At 40.8% G+C, this 15,050-nt stretch overlaps 2 long non-coding RNA genes across 4 annotated transcripts; both read right to left on the bottom strand.

The window, feature by feature from the left end:
• Positions 1-105: 105 nt before the first annotated feature.
• LOC139796705 (uncharacterized) lies at positions 106-3,023 on the bottom strand. The gene is made up of 2 exons (XR_011726108.1): positions 1,938-3,023; positions 106-1,875 (listed from the first exon to the last, which is right to left on the bottom strand). It is a non-coding gene; the product is annotated as an uncharacterized lncRNA (long non-coding RNA).
• A 1,369-nt stretch (positions 3,024-4,392) lies between these two features.
• On the bottom strand, positions 4,393-14,910 carry LOC139797096 (uncharacterized). Of its 3 annotated transcripts, none has more exons than XR_011726287.1 (3): positions 7,992-14,910; positions 7,623-7,742; positions 4,393-7,027 (listed from the first exon to the last, which is right to left on the bottom strand). It is a non-coding gene; the product is annotated as an uncharacterized lncRNA (long non-coding RNA). The 3 variants fall into 3 exon arrangements; XR_011726288.1 differs by having other exon boundaries at positions 7,623-11,077; positions 14,582-14,910; XR_011726286.1 differs by having other exon boundaries at positions 7,623-14,910.
• Between the last annotated feature and the right edge of the window lie 140 nt (positions 14,911-15,050).

Below are 15,050 nucleotides of genomic sequence, written 5' to 3'. Positions count from 1 at the left end.
GAACAAAGAAGAAGAGTTACAGCTTCCCTCTGATGATCCTCCCTGCTAGGGCTACAGAAACAAAAAGATAAATGTAAGACAAAAAGCCTGCCAAAGGAGATCATATTTAAGGGTAAAAACAAGTTTATTAAAACAAAGATAAATGTGCTGAAGTTTTCTACAGTTGAGAGAAGTTTGGCATGTCAGGAACTCTTGCAGATTCTGAGGATTAAGACTGGTATGTAAAAAGGAGCCAGAAAGGCCTGGAGACAAAGAAATGCACATTAAGATAGGCAGAAAGATGCTCCTAGGAGTTCTGGTATTTTTTTTGTTGGGCACCACTTATCAAAAGAAAGCAAAGAGTTTATCAAGAACACAGAAGGATTTAGTGGGTCTGAGATGCCAATTCCTCAAGACCAGACACTCTGCATGCCCAGTCCTGTGAAAGAGACGGAATAAAGCATCAAAGTGTTTGAACAGTCTCTGCACATTTTGGAAGAGCTGATTTTTTGCGATCTAGCTGATGCACACCTAAATATAATTTACATACATTTTTGTAATTCACTACCCCTACTACCTCTTCATTAAACCTATCCTAGTTTTTTCTTTCAGCCTTTAAGTGTCTCTCCCCTATTCCCTTTCTTCACCTTCCCCTGGGAGGGAAGTGGGGGAATAACAGAGAGCATTTGTCACCTAGTTACCAAAACCATGACCCTGATGCCTCCCTATGCATTTTTACATGTATGTAAGTGCTCAGCAGTGTCTCTGATTCAACATTTTCAGCCATCGCAACCTTGTGCTCCCTCAGTAGCAAAACATGAAATATCCATATAATGTTGGCATCTAGCTAAGTTTGTCAGTTCTGAACTCATTGCAGTCTTGAAGGTTATTCAGAAACAGAGAGAGGCTGATACAACAATAAAGGAACCTTTAAATCAGAATGCAGTTTATAAATTGGGTAGAAATAGCCCTACAGCTATGTTGAAATGATGTTTTATTTTATGACTGTAAATTTAAAGAAAACCAAAGTCTCCAGGGACATGGGCTAGTATTTTCACTAACTCATCTCTTCCTTTTTCTTAGTTTTCTCTTTTCCCATTTCCAGTAAAACACAGCAATTTCTAAGCCAAAATGCAGAAAACTCAAACCACTTATAAGCTAAGTGCCTCCTTGGGCTGCAGTCACCAGTCTTTATGCTAACCACATATTCAAATACTCATTTCCTCTGTGTCTGCCTTTGTGAGGTTGTTTTTCAATATCAATGTTTTTCTTTCAATCCACAGAATATAAAAGCTGCAGCAATGCAATGAGGGAGGTGAATAAAAACAGACAATGGATTTTTACTTGTTGATACAGATATGATCTACCATCTGGGTAGATGTTTTGTGCCTGGAAAAGCCAAAGGGAAAGGCTATCTCCATGTTACTGGAAGCAGAAAGTCAAATGTCTGGTGACTACAAAAAAAAAAAAGCTTCTTTAAGATGGGTCTTCAAATGAAACATTCTTCATTGGCTAAACCAGAAGAAATGTGGTGAGCTACAAGGAATTCTGCAATATTCACCCAACAAAGAGAGCAAAGAGAGAAGAACTGCACTGGATCAGATCAAAGCTCTAGCCTGACAACTTGTCTCTAACACTGCCTAATAGCCACTGAACATGCAGTCACATTCAGACACTCAACTCTGGGAACACTCAGCCAGAATAGAGACATTTAAACAATTAATCTTGAAGTCTGTGCTAGTATAAACAGAGACCAATGACAGATACCTAGGGAAAAGTGAAAGGCTAAGGTAGTGCTACCTCCCACACATGTGATAGGAGCCTGGTCTAATTTTCTAAGTCACCAGCTATGGCTTGTGGAAGATGTTCCAGTGAGCTATCGTACAAACACTATGGCTTTCATAGAATCATAGAATCCTAGGGGTTGGAAGGGACCTCGAAAGATCATCTAGTCCAACCCCCACAGACATTAGCTGTGAAGACAGGCATTTATGGACTTAAACAGATAAAGCAGCTGCAATATCCTCTTTTCAGTCCAGATTCCACTATTATCATAAGCCAACTGGAGCACAATGACACATATTCTCTGCTCATACACCTGTGAAGAGTTCTGAGCCTGCAGTGGAAACAGGAAAGGTGTCAACGAGAACACAGTGAACTCTAAGAGATCTCAAAGCCTCAGTAAGAACTATGAAGCTGCGGGTTGGCTGGGTCTTGGAGTAACCTGGACTAGTGGGACATGTATCTGCCCGTGCAGGGACATTAGAATTAGATGATCTTTAAGGTCCTTCTAACCCAAACCATTCTATGTTTCTATGAATTTGTGCAACGATACTTGGTACTGGATAATGCTGTCATAGCCTGGTTACATGTTCTCCTCTCCTGATGGATGACACCTTGACTTTAAGAGGGCCACACTACTCTTGAGGAATTACATGCCTGTAGCAGCTTAGGCAGTGCTTTTAAGCAGTGATGAGGACCTAGCTGAGAAGACAGTTGAATCACACCTGAAGTGGGATCTCTTCCCCACTAAGAAGCAGTCCATAGAACCCCTTTATTTGACAGGAACAGGTAGATGGCCATCATACTCCACCTCTCTCCATCAGAGGACCCTGTAAGAGGGGAAGAAGCAGGCAGGCCAGCCACATGCCTGTGGATACTATGCAATTCTGGACAAGTAGAAGCACACGGTCAATGAGGGCAGCCTGATCTGTTTTAAAAGCTCTCTACTGCTCAGAAACAAAGGACTAACACAGATGCAGTCAACATTTGTTTGTCTTAGGGCATCTGCCCAGAAGACAAGCTTCAAGAGATCAGGAGATTCCTGGTTTGCAACATTCTAGGAAATGTTGCTTCCCCTTTAAAATGCCTTGTCTACCACAGGAATCACATGAACAATACTGAAACATTTGTCTATACTTTAAAAAACAAGCTTTCCTCGGAAGGAAGGTAACAAAATAAAGCCAGTGAAAGCTAAAAAACAACAACAAAACAAATAAACAAGGGGAAAAAGAAAGAGGAAAAAAAAAAAAAAAAAAAAAAAAAAAAAAAAAAAAAAGAAAGAAACCAAAAAAAGCCCACCACCACAGAATGATTAGCCTACTAGCTCTGTCTATGTAGCAAAGATACCAGACAGGAATTTTCTTCACACTGTCTACTCTACATGGAAGGTGCTCAAGTGCTCAAGCAGCACTGCATTTACTGTTAAGCATTGCATTTACTGCTAAAATACACTACAAAACTGCTGAAAGCAATGGATGTTTCCATTTTCATTTAAATAAAAAATTTCCTTGTGTAGTATGGCTTCATAAAAACAAACTCCTAGAAAGACTATTTAAAAGGTGCATAAATGTGACACTTCATGGAATCTTGTAATAGCTAAATAACTACAGTATTTCAAATTTTTATTTTTCATGTAGTATTTATGAATATGAACACCAGAAACTAGTGTTTTGTTGCTGAAAGCCCAGGGATTAAGGATTTCTGAAAATTTCTACTATGCACGAGGAATCAACACCCAACAACATAACTGAGTCACAGGGAAAACAAAGCTGAATGAACACTGCAAGTGCAGAGCTTCTGGCAAGACAAGTACACAGCAGAGGGAGCAGTTGTCAGGAGTCAATTTTTTTCTTTCCAGAATTAGCATTGCTATAGCTGCAAATTATTCTCAGATGACTTTGTAGATCATTGTAGTAGTTTTGATTAAATCAAATGTGATATCCAAAAAAAAGCCCAAACCTTCAGGAACAGACATTCCCTCTGAGTTCACACTGAGAACAATAACTCTGTGTTTGTTTAGATAAGCATTGGCAAAGCAGCCAAGAGAAAAAGAAGCTGGTACCTGGAAGGAGAAACACTGTGTGCTTCTGTTAAGGAAAAAGAGCACAATGATTACTAGTGGGAAACAGTGAGATTTTTGGAAGTAAGATATAATTCACTAGAAAAAACAGTATCTCTGATGAGTCCAGGGTTTATGGTGACAATTCTAGTTTCTAAGGTTATCTATATAAAGTGTTTTGAGAATGAGAGATGAGAGGGGAACCAACCATGTACGTGTCTGAGCTTTGCTAATCATCTGTGAGAGTTTATTTTGGTATGTAGTCATTGCTTAGCTTGACCTATGAAGTTTCCAGGACACCATTTGGTGCAAAGGATGAATGAGGTTACAGTCTTGGCAGTGAAAATGAAGCAGCTAGAGACTCAGAAAATCAACTCCTGGGAGTATTCTTATTAAGAGACAGAAAGATACCCCAATATAGAATATATCCAGAAAAAGTACTGCAGGTTTCATAGCAGTGTGAAAGAAAATGTGCACCATGCCCTACACAATTAGGGTCACTGCAACATAAAGCTGTTGTACCTCACACTATTCCCAAATGAATATGGTGAAATCAGCAATGCGAGTACGTGTACACACTAAATGATTTTTATTAATATCTGAAAGCAACACTTGATCTTATTCAATTTTTTTAACCTTTAATTTTCTAAAAGATAAAAATATATACCAGATTTTCTGTTTGCAGCCTTCTGTTTATCAAACTACACAGTCACACATGTTTAGTTGGACCAAGAGTTAGTCTTAGTTACCTTTTTTTTACACCAATTAGTTCTTACCAGTACAATAAAATTAAACATTTCAGCCTTCTCTTCAGTATCCAGTCAAATCATATACAGGATTTAAAACTGAGAAAAAGATCTTTGCTCAACACGGGTCCCAGGAAGAGCTACTCAGCCCTGTGTGAAAGAAGTAACTCATCAACTTCTGTGTAAAAACAGTATCTGGATTATTTTCAATAAACCAAGACAACTCAATCTATATTTAACTTAACTATAACAACTTAATCTATAATTAGCTGCCAGAAATCAAGAATAGTAGCATGTAAGAACCACTTTGATCATAACCACTCCACCTGAAGATCATCTCCACCCATTTTAAAGACCAGTGAGCAGACAGATGCTGCCTGCAACTTCCTCTAAAGATCCACTCATCTAGATGAATGTCATCTGTGCAAGTGCCTCCAAGTGAGGCTGCAACCTGCATCTGCCCTGCAGCTGGCCACATCCTCACCATGGATAACCAACTTCTCACATGAAACAAGGGTACTAACTACCAAGATGTAAAAAACAACTCTACACATTCAGCACTGAGACAGACACGAATCACCACAAAAAGTACAAATGGACAACTGGCAGCACTGTAACCCAAATGACCAGAAACTTTGCATGCAGCTAGTGAGGATCTGGCCCTTTGCTCATTTCAGGCCAAGAAAAAGCTAGACATACATAGCTGTGAATTGGACAGTCTCCATCCATAAACACAGAAAACTGCTACAGTTACACATGCAAGTGTTCTTGGAATCTGCTTGCTACAGCTTTAAAAAAGGTCAAATAGAAGGTGCCCCTCAGGCTGCTGTAAGTGGGCAGCCAACTCCGCCTTGTGATAGACAGCTGGGAAATGCAGCTACTGAGGGACAGATTTGTATTCATATGTAAGCACTTGTGTTTCCCACAAGCACAAGGAATTTACGGGATGGAGCAGCTGCATTATAAGGACAGATTTCTCTCCTTAATTTGGAGACACACAGGCTGAGAGGGATACAACTGGGAATTATAAAATCGTGAAGGCAGTGGAGAAAGTGAAAGCAGGACTGCTACTCCTCAAATCTTGCAATACTTGAAGTGAGGGCCAATTACTTTACCAATACAGCAAGTAATGCATTTCTGGTTACCTAGGACTGAGGAGATTAATAATATCAGCCGATTAGATAAAAAGAGTAGGCTATATAAGAGGTTTAATTTATGGACAGCATTTCCAAAACAGGTAGGGGAATCCACAGCAGTGTATCTCCAAAAAATCCAAATCCAATGACTGTGGATGCTGGGAAAAAATTAGGGGAATGCACAACATGAAATGGTCAGGATCACATCCTAGCCCCAGACAGTATTTCCTGCTGTTACTGTGTAAGGCAGAAATACTAGCCCAGGTGATCCACAATAAGACATTTCTTTGGCTTTTGTGTATGAAGCCATGGCTGGAGAAAAGTCATTGACACTACAGGCCTAAGAGGTCTGACTAGCTGCAGGAAAAGAAGCTGGTGTTGCTTTACCTGTAATTGCTGTCATACCACAAACCCTACTTGAAAAATACATGCAGAAATTATAATGCAATGGGACATGTATTTTGAAGAAGTTCTGCTGTTAGAGCAATGAAGCTAAATTCAAAATGGTTTCTGTCATACCCCAGTAGCTGTAACAAAACAATGTTTTGGAAAAATTAGTTTGCTGCTCTGCTCTCCATGCAGCCCCTGTCCCTAACCCCGCTCCAGAGGAACTGAGTGATAGCATTGGGCTTTGTCTGTTGCAGTATGGACAGCTTCACGAAACTTGCATCCAAACAAGCTGACCTTATAGATGCATAAAATAAGTTATCTAACAATGACAGCCCTGTGCCTTTCTCACAGTATAAAAGCACAGTGTTTCAAAGCAAAAATCTGTCATTTGTTAGCATTCAAGCACACACCAACGTCCTCTGAGCACAACAGATTTCACCCGTTTCCTTCCTTTTCCTTTCAGACCCCATAACTGTGGTGGATATGTTACTAACACACACGTGCCACACATCCCTTTAGCTTCCTCTCTCCACTTCTTCACCCCTTAAAGAACTGAAACAAAGCTAGGCAGCCATCTGGATGATGCCTAGCAATGAGTCCTTGGAAAATGAAATGGGGAAGAACCTATTAAAGCCACTCCTTTCATTCACCAGGCATCATACAGTTGTAGTGCACCCCATACATGAAACAGAATATATGTGACAAAGTTGCCTGAGCTAGTAGAGATCTGGGCTGGATGATGGAAGTCCAGTCCAGGATTAGAATCCTTTCTAGTGGAAGTACACAGTGTCAACTCTTCTAACACTGAGAGAAATAAGAGAGAAAAGTGAGGTTCTCAACATAAGAAAAGAGTTGTTATTTGCTGAGATCAGTTTCTTCTGAAATAATTTTTCCTCACAACGGAGCTATTCATTAGATGACCTCCCTCCAATGCCCTAAGAAAAAAACAAAGCATAAAACCATATGATCCTGTAGACATTCTGGCTGTGGGAAAGGGATAGCCATGTAAAAATATTTAAAAAAAAAAATTACATGGAATACAGTAATATTTTGAGGGTAATCACGCTTTGGCATCGGACATCAAAACTCACTCTTTGATATGTTATCAAGCAAGAAAGTTACTGCTAACCCTAACCACCCACAACACTAACCCAGTACCCAACCCTAACCCCGACGCAAGCCCCACCCACAACCCTAACCCCCCAGAAAGCCTAAGCCTAACCCTCCCCAACACTAACCCCACCCCTCACAAAACCCCACCCAAAACCTTAGCGCCTCCCTAACACAAACCCCACCCACACCAAAACCCCACCCTAAACAAAAAATCCACCCCCACATCACCCACCCCCCCAAAAAACCCACCCTCACATGACCCCACCCCCACATACCACCACCCCCACACAAAGCCCCACCCAAAAAGAAGACACACCCATACAGAGCAACACCCAAACACACCCCAACCCACAGCATAGCCACACCCCAACATCACCCCAGAACACCACAGCCCAAGAAAGAAAAGTTACTGCTTACCAGAGACTGAAAGCACGTAGAAAAAGTAGGACTGATCAGAAACTATATCGAAATTCCAAGTTTTATAAATTCTAAGTGAATCCCAAGCCATTTATTAAGAATGCTTTACTTGTCATTGACCTGAGCTAACAAAAAAGAATTATAATAATTATGCACATGTTCCTTATTAACCACTAGATGTCCCTCCTCCCATTTTGTTCTCATGCCTATGACCTTTGTAGAGTTTTAACCTGGACAAAAAAACCTAAATAATCACTCTCTGGAGAAACAGACAAATGATCAAATATGGCACAAGCTCTCACAAACACAGCCTCTTTGTAAGCCTGAAGTAAAAAAAATAAAATAAAAATCTAGCTTTCAAATACTCACATGTCAAGGCATTCTGGATCTAAGGCTTACATTCAGCACCACTTCCAGTTGGAGAGGGCGAAAAACATCATCTCCGTAGTTATGAATTTAGCTTCATTTACTGTCCAAACACTAACTGAGCAAACAACTTGGGTGAAAAGCAACAGATCTCAAGCCTCTGCAGAGACCATTATACTCCTAGAGGGTGAGCTTTGACCCCTGCAGTATATTCCTTATAGGATACTCCCTTGCAAACCTTACCTACCTTTTTAGTCCACGATCAGCTAAAAAAAGCCAGCTCTTTGTATTGCATCTTAACCTCCACGTAAACCAAACCCTGTCTCCAAAATCTGCAGTAACAAATTCTCTCTGTATGAATGGCACTCTGTGGCACTGTATCAACAAGATACTGACAACAACTACAATGCAAAAGTATAATCACTAGGAGATCAGCAGCTTTCAGCAAATCAGGGTAATAGTGAAGTACTACACAGTAAAATTCTTTAAAGTTAAGGCTGGAATTGTTGCAATTTGACTAGGATTCTCTTCAGAATACTTCCTGTGCATTGCTTTCTGGTCCTTGTTTGGAATCCTAATGTGCCAGCTCTCATCTAAGCAAGGAGACATGTACTGGAAGGAAGCAAAGGGTGAGACATTGGGAAAATAAAAGCAAAGCTGTCTTCTAGATGACTTTCATATTGTGAATTTTCTTTTATTTTTTTTTTCTTAAGGGCCTATAAGTCTCACTTCTGAGAAATAACTGGAGAAAAGAGTCAAGCATAAAGGTCCTGCTTATAGTCCCCCTTCTCTTAAGAATCTAGTTTGAGCAGTTAATTCTGTTCTGTATCAACCTGGTTAAATTTAGTTCTTAAATTCAGTATTTTTAATAAACAGGAAATGCATTAACACTTGAAACACAACAAACTGACAACTAGGAAACCATCCAACCCAAACCATTCTATGACTCCAGGAAACTACTGCAGCCTCTCTGGTCCTTTTCTTATGCAATGTTTAACTCAATAGTTTGCAGAAGCTCAATTTGGTGAATGAAATGCTGCCAACTCTTACAGCATTTTTCAAAAAGTTTTTCTCTCCACAAGCTTTTCCACTTTTCAGTCAGAGAATTGTTCCCCTCTCATGTGAAATTTTAATGGAATTGGATTTTTAAAAATGTATTTGGAGTTTTTCTGCTACTGTCTCCATTTAATGTTGAGCTTACTGCAAAGGCAAAAGGTGGGATTTTGGCATTAGGAATGCCCTTCAGCTGCACTCACTAACACTCCACTTTCCTCACATTTTCTATGTTTTCAAATATGAGACAGAACGCTACGAACTAATGCATGTGGCAAAAAAGAAAATGCTTCCACACCGCAGAGAGCACACAAAAAATAACATTATCTTCAAAATAACACCACCTTCACATTGTTGTCAATTAGTAAATTGGGCACAACTGGACTATGAATTAGTAACACAGGGAGGGGGGAATCAAGAACCAGGAGATTAACACTGACAAAAAGAATGTACTGTTTCTTGAAAGAGATAAATCCAATCTTTTAAATGAAATATTTTATTAATATTCTTCTCATATATTCCTCAAAGCTCAGCTATTCCTTTCAATCATAATAGGGCAGACCAATGCATTCCTACTCCAATAAAGAAAAGCAAGATGGAAGTCTGATCCATGAAAATTTTATTTACATTTCCAACAGTGACAAACTAAGTGTATGCTTAGCATATCTGATCACATTCCACCAATTCTCTCCATTCCCCAAAATCCATCTTGTTCTAGGAATTAACCCACTTTCCAGAAAATATTGAAGACGCCTTTCCAGATGCACAGAATTTTTATTCACTTACAATTTATGTAGCCTAGGAAAAAAACCAAAGGTTGGCTTGTTGCTTAGGAGAAAACTCACATTAAATCCCTGCTCTGCCAGTGTCTTCCTGTATGATCTTGGGCAAGTCATCCAGGACAAGTTTACACCTCACAACAGGGAACAATGCAGACCTCTGAGCTGTGGATTCCCAAGTGAGGATCCAGACATGGCACAACACTGCTGTACCAGCATGAACCTGAGTCAGTGCTGGTACATCCAGAAACCATTCCATGGAGGTAGTTCTAAACCAGCTACCTGGCTCATGCCACTGAGCAGGCACTGCTCGAGATCAGTGATCACACACCCTGCTCAGGTGTCTTTTCACCTAGAGTGAAAGCACATTATTATATTCTCTCTTTCATTCCTCCATCTTCCAGGATGGGAAGAATAGCACTTTCACATTTTGCAAGGATGCTACAGGCATACAAACAAGAGAACTGAGGAAGCACAGACAGAACTGAGTACCAGAAAGGAGGGGATGCAGCACAGATCTCTAAAACCCACAAAGCACTTAAAGGTTTCTTCACTGCACTAACTTTATACCAGGCTATTGGGGAAAAAAAAAATCTATTACCACTAAAATACAAAGTTAAAACTAGAAACACTAAGAACCAAGCCGCAAATGGGAAAAATATTCAGGACCAAATAGAGTGAGAAAATAATTTAAAAATTCTTGAGGAAATACTTTTGCTCTTGGGAAGCACCAGTTTATTGAAATTTCTCAAATAAAAATGAATTTCTCCCAAGGAAAGTTATTAGGTTCAAGGAGGATCTGAGCAAACCAAAAGGGCAAGGTGCCAGTTCCAGAATGTATTTACTGTCTGCAGAGTCAATGATAAGACAGAATTTAAGTTCAAATCACATGTACAACAGGACTCTGCACAGGGAATTGAACCTAAGGCTCCACATAAGTTCCTGACTTGGCTAGTTTAGCAGCAGTGTCTTTTGTATGTATAATTGAATGCTCACTCTGACCCATGTAAGAAATACTCACATTATAGCCCAAAGTCAGCACACCTCTCTGGATGCAAGAAACGTGTGTTTAAGCTTCTGTTTCACTAAGCATTGTTGAGATCCCAAAGCAGTTATTCCAAAAACCTAAATAAATAATCTGCATACTGGGTTATTAATTTTTCTGGTTCCAGTTAAATCTTCCAGAGATGTCTGTATTGTACCAGCATAGAACAGGAAAAAGTTTTTATGGGATAGGAGCCTGTTTCCTCTCCACTTCTAGAAAAAATAGCAGATAAACAAAAAGTAAATTAAGATATTTTAATAAAGAACCTTCTGACTTTATCCAAAAGCTCACTGGAGAAGATAATGAACTTTAAGTAGAACATAAATGTACCTGATTTTATGTTCTACATTTTTTACTAGTGTAACTTCAGGTTTTAACTGAGCCAATCCAGCTGTAAAGTTCCAATCACCATTAAGTCCTCACTCTAGCAAGTCCTAACCTTTCAGCCTTCTTAAGCCCCAGTGTGCGAATCTCCAACTCTTGGATGATGCACAGCAAGTGACAGACAGGCTGGAGAATGCCATGCCACAGTGCTCAATAGCCAATGATAAAGGAAGATAAATGCAGGAGTTTCATAAATATTTGCTGACATTTGGTAACTTGATTGGATCCAAGTCTCCTCACTCTCAGATCCCAGGAAAAGTAATCATTCTGACTGCCCCTGAATTGGAAACTGGGGTCACCATCTCAGTCCCTAGTGAAGTCATTCCTAGCTACCCATAGTATAGAGCTATTCTAGCACTGCTACACCTATCAATCTCCCAGCCAGACTAAAGCTTTGCTCGTATCTTAAGAGATAGTTCTGATTAGAATCAAGGAAAGAGCAGAGTTAGGGGCAAAGGTAGAATTCCTGCTCTGGGTAAAGATCTACTGCAGATCTACATGCATACTGCTCAGGAGTACACTTCACTGATCTCATCAGGGTTTTTATGCACAGCAGAGAATTTCACGGCACATAAAGACATTTGAATCAACAGGCTAAAGGCAGCACAGTTCTGAGTTGGAGAAAACAAAGCACGGACAAAAGAACTGCCACACGAACAAAAAGCACCACTTAAAACTTGAGTTTTAGCCCCCCATATGTAGCTGAAAGCAGCTTTAAAAAAAACCAAAAAACAAAACCAAAACCACAAAACCCCAAACACTTAAAAAAGATAGCTCACATATATGTATAAAAAAGACAACACAAAGAAAATTTCCATCAAGCCACCTTGCTCTGATGTTCCACCTTCATATACATTATTTCTCTCATTTAAGTGCAGTAACTGGAATCTAAGAGACTGCTTGTATGAGCCAGGGTCATTCATGGAAGCAAGTTGAGCTTACTTCACTATAAACAGAGCCCTTAAACTTGTTAAAAATCTTCCCAACTTGAGTGGTCAATATGTTAGTCCACTGATTTTGAGGCACAGGAGAAAGGGGCTGCAAGGGATTTTAAGAGTTCATTAAAAAGCAGAAAGTTAACACTATCACTCACTATTCATGTTTAGAGAAACAATTTTTGTGTCCTCTCCAATAAAGACAAAACTCCAAATTCACCCAGAAGAGCAGAGGAGAGAATTTATTTTCCAAGTGCTCACTAATTTTATCAAGTATTTTTTATCTTACTAAATAATCCCTTTGTTCAAAGAAGTTCTGAGTTGATTTCAGACCTTTATCAATGTTATTAGTTCTGTCACTAACAGCACACTCTAACTAACTCCATCTTAACAAAACTTTCCTCATTTAAATCATTCTCAGGTATGATTAACAAAAAGCATCTGCAGAGTTTTCCTCTACAGAGCATAGGTAAATGAAAGATTTATATTGTCATTAAACAAAAATGGAATTGTATTCTGGTCACTCATCATCCCAGCCACAATAATCTTCTGCCAGAAATTAGAGGCAGTGTTTCATGTGCATTACATAGCCTGTGCCACAGTTAACATTTGTGGACAAGGAAACACCAGCTGTGCAGAAAAGGAAGTAAAGTCTCTGTCCTTTGCTGTCACCCCAATAGTGTTCGGTCCTCACTGCATCACTCAGCATGGCTGTGCTCTATTCTTTCCCAGCTGAACAAAGCACAGTCCCATGTTATTACCTTAAAATACTGATCCCCTGCTGCTGTCAAATTATTTAAAGCGATGGCCAGAAGGGAGGAACACTGTCTAATAATTAACTAATATAAGTTGAAGGAAAAATCCCCTGACAAACCTTATTTTGAGGCCTGCTGATGATTATCAGCTACATTTCCTCCAACCGAGATTTGAGAATATAATTTAAGGCATTAAAATACAAGGATTGTATTTCACTTCTCCTATAACTCATTAATTTCAATTTTAGGAAAGAATAATTCTTAACATGCCAAATGTGCCATCTAATCTTTACAAAATCTCTGGCTGCATGTCAGGGTTATTAGCATTTCCCTCTTATAGACAGAAAAGCTGAGGCATAGAAGGCAATATGAATTAACAGCTGTGAATAAGTGCTGGAGCTCAGAATAAACCAGCATCCTTGTTCCTGTGCACAGCTGTGCTTAATAATACACCTGCCACTCAACAAAATATGCAGATGATGACCCCCAATATGCCTGTGCACCACCGTCCCATGACTGGTACACTTCAGTCTTGTAACTGTAGAGGAACTGGGGATCACTGGGGAAGAAGTTGCTGAGGACATGGGAGGGTATGAACTATTCTTACAAAGTGAGTCCACTCAGGAGTTGTAGAGTGATTCCCGTCACAGGCGCTTTGCTGCCTCTTTAGATACAAGGAATCAACTTCTACCAATCTCCCCCTGCTGACAGGTAAAAGGCAAATATACTAAAAACAATACTGAGGTGACAAATCAGCACTCAGAAGAAAATCCTCATTCAGTGAAGAAGTATATGTTTAAGTATTACAGAAGTAAACGTAGGTTGCATGAAGCAATGCTGGTGATTTGTTTGGAAGGCAGAAGGAAGAAGCAGGTATATACATTTAACTTAATTTCCCTGAAAGGAAATCAACTTTTCAGCAATTTGGGCAATGTTCAGTTCAACTCAGAGATGTTGCATTCAAGTATTTTGCCTTTAGAAGTTATTTCCCATAAAGCATTATAGGAGAGGTGGCATTTCTCTCTGAAATCCTTTGACAGACTCCAGTTCTCAGGATGCATCAAATCCCATGGCAACCAGACCCAGGATGTATTTCCCTCATTCCCCACACTGATGCTGAACAACGGCCCTTTGTTTGGAGTGCTAAATACAAGCATTCTGGGATGCCCTTCACAAGGTTCCTCAACAACTGACCTGTTACTTTGTATGCATTTCTTTTACTCTGTGCTTAAGTAACAGAACACTTTTTCCTACTAGCGCTTTCAAAATGGATTAATATTACTGGGTGGCATGAAAGCAGTGAGCAGTCCTGTGCTCAGGAAGATACAACCCAGCTTTGCGTCCAGATGAGAACGCAACTATTGTGCCGGGAACACACTGGAGAACAAGCTTCCCCATCTCCTGCGTTGTGTGGAGAACCGCCCATCACAGCTGTGCACTTCGCGGTACTACATGGGGGCTGAAATACAGAACCAGGCAACGAAGCCAGGCAAAATCATTCGGTCTTTCACTCACACTACACCTCCAGACCTTACACAGTGGTATACTTCACCTCTTTTCAGACAGAAGAGCCCTGTTAGGCTCTTTCCCTGAGAGAGACACTACATGGGGCACGCCCTAAGATTAGCAATGGGGTTCCCACCTGGGTAAAGTCCACCCCTCCTGATCGCTTTGTGCCACCAGATAAGCACAGACGCACCCCAGTTACCTTCTCTGCCACTCACTACGTTCTACCTGGCAAGTTATCACAGCTCTTCTGCTCCTGAAGCACGGAAACGTGCCCCCGCTTCCAGCGGGCTTTTACTGCCCAGCGGGGCCACCTCCCCGGCCCTGCTCCCCCTCCTCCTTCACGCCTCACCGCCTAAATCCCGAGAGGACACCGCACTGAAGGCCCCGCACGTAGCCGCGCGCTGCCCTTCACGGCGACCGTTAAACGGCCGCGCCCTGGCCCGGCCCCCGACCAGCCCCAGCCTCCCCTCTGCGCCCCGCTCCCGCCCTCCCGCACAGCCCCCATTATCTCCCCGCCGCAGCCGCGTCCCGGCCTTATCGCCCGCGCGCAGCGTTGCCCTCGCCCTCCCCAGGCCCCGCCGGCGGTAGGCAGGGCAGAGAGT

Source organism: Heliangelus exortis, chromosome 5, assembly GCF_036169615.1.
Source record: "Heliangelus exortis chromosome 5, bHelExo1.hap1, whole genome shotgun sequence".
NCBI classification, from domain to species: Eukaryota; Metazoa; Chordata; class Aves; order Apodiformes; family Trochilidae; genus Heliangelus; species Heliangelus exortis.
The sequence above is the reverse complement of the archived record's forward strand: the minus strand, read 5'-3'. Positions and strand labels throughout refer to the sequence as shown.